Raw genomic sequence first — 3,918 nt, 5'->3', positions numbered from 1 at the left:
TAAAAATAAAAGTTAATAAGTCAAAAAACCTGAAATATTAATAAGTTAAAAATAAAACAAATTAGAATTAAAAAGTTATAAAAATGAAACAAAGTTTTAAATGCAAAAAACAATTAGGGAAGAAATTATGCAAACCATGGCAATGGTGAGTCCAATACAAAAGTCATACTGCATCGGAGGTAGCCGTAGACGCCGTCTCATGTATCACTATAAGTATTAAATTTGAAATGAAATTAATGAATACCAATTAAATGAAAATAAATAAATGAAAATAAATAAATGAAAATAAGAAATTAGAATAAATATCAGATCCAGACTGATCATCACCCTCCTCCTCGACGTCGGCCTCCTCATACTCAAGAACATCCGGAACATGAATTGGAGTTCCCTTGATCCAATTCTGCGTGCAAATCAAAGCCTCCACAGTGGCAGGAGCTAATGAACTCCGAAATGAATCTAATACACGTCCTCCGGTGCTAAAGGCCGACTCTGAGGCTACTGTGCTAACAGGGATGGCCAAAAGTGTGCGGGCTATCTCTCTAAGGATGGGATACTTCACAGCATTCACCTTCCACCAACTTAATATATCGAAATCTCGTGAAAATGGTAGAATCTCTGCTGCTAAGTATCTGTCTATCTCTGACTGAGCCTCTACAGAAGTCCGGAGGAAGGGGGTCTGCTCATACCTCTCACCCCACTCCAATCTACGCCTTTTCCCACTCTCGACTTCAGGAAACTGTGAGCCTGAGGCTGAGGGGGTAGATGTAGGTGCCGCAATATTACCACCCCGCAGGGTGGAAAACTCATCAAATAATCTAGTAAGGGTTTCCCGAACCCTTGCTGCAATAAGCTCCGCCCATACTTGCCCATACGCAAGGCCCAATCCAAATATCATGCCATCCAACTTATAGCTCGGGTCAAAGACGACAGCTACATATAACAAAATATTAGCCCTAGTTAAATCTCCCCAATACTTGTCGTACTTTGACCTCATAATCAATGCCATCTCCCACAGCCTAATGTGACCACCCGCGACCATGTCATCTAATTCTTCTTTTACCCTACATATTTGCTGGCATACAACATTGGATGTAGGGTACAAAGTTCCAGATAGCCTCGTGGTGATATCGTAAAAAAGCCTCAAAAAGTCTACAAAAATAGTTACAACTTCCCAATCATCAGCTACGGGTTTCCCCAATCCCCCGTGATCATCAAAATATTTTACATATTGGATGTCTTCATCACCCAATAATGCAAATGCTAGCCTATATTCTTGGGCCGCCTCCAACATCAGAAATGTTGAGTTCCATCGTGTAGGCATATCAGTACAAAGACCCTTCTTAGATGTTAGACCCGCAGATCTCGCAGCAACCTTGAATTTCTCCAACCTTGAAGGAGAAGATCTCACCCATCTCACAGCAGTCCTAACTCAAGCAATCGAGTCATGAAGATCTCTCAAACCATCACTGACAATCAAATTCAGAATATGTGCTGCACATCTCACATGCAGACACTCACCACCCATAAGTGTCTTATTTGCCTCTCTAAGATAAGTTCTCAAATGTCTTAATGCAACATCGTTAGACGAGGCATTATCGACTGTGACTGTAACAACTCGGCTCAAACCCCACTCTTTTATTAAAGCCTCCAAGGCCTTCCCAACTGTCTCACCCTTATGATCGGTGATTTTATAAAATTTTATAATTTCTTGTGTAATGTCCAATGGCAATCAATAAAATGCACAGTCAAAGACATATAATTAAAATTTTGGATCGATGTCCAAGTGTTAGTGGTGAGACAAACAAATTGATCCGCCAATTGACCCCTCAACTTCTCCTTTTCAATGTAAAAATACTTTTTTACATCCTTTGCCACCGTGTGGCGAGAGGGAATATTAAACCTTGGTTCCAAGTAGTGAGAATACGCTTGGAACCCTTTCCCGTCTACAATTTGAAAAGGTAGCTCGTCCATTATGACCATACGAGCTAGATGTCTTCTACACTCATCGGGATCATACTTAGTATACCCCCTCAAACTTGCACCCCCACTAGTCCCATCCGCCATTTTTTGAAGTCCAACTTCTAGCCTAGATTGGCTTTTATCTTGTAATGATCTTAATATTGAACTTTTTTTGCATTGCTCTTCTAAGTGCACCTTTAATTGAGAGGTGCCATGTTTCCTATAGTGGCATCCATAAATTTTGCCACAATAGTTACACTTGGCTTGGGGGTTACTTGAGTCACCATCCTCTAATTTGGTGAAATGACTCCAAACTATTGAAGCAGGTTTCTTGCTGGGCTTGGGGGCGGGGCAAGGTGCTGTAGGGCTAGGGGTAGGGGTATGAGTAGGAGGGGTAGGTGTAGGTGTAGGGGTAGGGGTAGGGGTAGGGGTGCCCTCGGCCTGAAAAGGAGAGCTCGCACTCGAATCCGCTGGCATATCCATGAACTAAAGCAAACAAGAAATCTGAAATAATAGAAAGCATAACAACTATATAATGAACATAAAAGAAAAGTAGAATAAAAAAAAGTATCACACTATCATTTGGTTATAAATGTAATAAAGTATATTAACAACAAATACACTATATGTTGTTAATAAATTAACTTTATTTAAGTAAGGTAGAAAAGTCCACATCCAACAAAAAAATGAAGCCATTCTAATCCTATAAGGAAACCGAAAATACCCATTCCAAAAAACTAAAAATCATACCCCAAACAATAAAAAAAAAACAAACAAACACAAATCTGAAGAATAAACATTCGGATATGTAAGAAGTTGCAAGATAAAAATTATTCTACCAAAATATTAGAGCGAATATGATCTAAAGAATAAACCTTTAGATTTGTAAGAAGTTGCATGAAAAAAATTTAAAAAATAAAAAAAAATACAGATCTAAAGAATAAAAATTCAAATCTGTAAGAAGTTGTAAGAAAATAAATATTCTACCAAAATATTAGAGCTAAGATCTTAATACAAGAAAATAAATATTCTACCAAAAAAATCCCCCAAATCTGAAAAAGAAACCTTCAGATATATGAGTTATAATAAAAAAAAATTAAATATATATTATATAAGAGAGTTAATTATATAAGAGAGTTAATTAGTTTGGTTTCAACCTATTTTTTATGCATGAACAGAAGTACTAGATTTTAAACATGGTCGATCCGAAATCACGTATAATGACTAGAAATTCTTGATTAAATTTTTATAATATATAGTTTTTTATCGTAATTTTTTTAATATATAGTTAATTATTAGTCATATTAATAATCCTAATATATATATATATTAATATTATTTTAGAGACAGACTGTATTCGAAACCCTAAATTAATTTAGGGGTTTCAAAGATTGAAACCCCTAAATTAATTTAGGGTTTCGGATTTGAGCCCTAAATTAATTTAGGGGTTTCAATCTTTGAATCCCCTAAATTAATTTAGGGTTTCGAAGCCCTAAATTAATTTAGGGGTTCCAATCCAAATTAATTACACAATCAATTCCAATCCAAACCGAAATAATTACAGAAATGAGAAAACAAACACAATTCACATGCATTTCACGGACTCATTCAAATTTCAAACCAAAACACATGCACAATCTAAGCTCCACAGCACACAATTCACAAAAATCCCATCCTCCATCTCCGATAAACCCCATCCTTCCTCCAATCTCCATTAAAAATATAAATCACAACAAAATAAAATAGGATAGGGTTTGAGTTTCTTACCTTCGAGTTCGGGATTCGGATCTTCGGTGAGATGCAGAGAAAGGGACCGGATGCGCACGGCGACGTTGAAGGAGACGCTGGTAGCTGGGGGCGGCGCCGGAAACTCAGAGAGAGGGAGAGTTGAGCGGAACTGGGTGCCTGGGTCACTGTGAGGCAGCAGAGACAGAGATGAGAGAAGTGAGGGTCTGAGAG

This window comes from Juglans regia, chromosome 3 (genome assembly GCF_001411555.2).
Source record: "Juglans regia cultivar Chandler chromosome 3, Walnut 2.0, whole genome shotgun sequence".
NCBI lineage: Eukaryota > Viridiplantae > Streptophyta > Magnoliopsida > Fagales > Juglandaceae > Juglans > Juglans regia.
Note: the sequence above shows the minus strand (reverse complement) of the source record.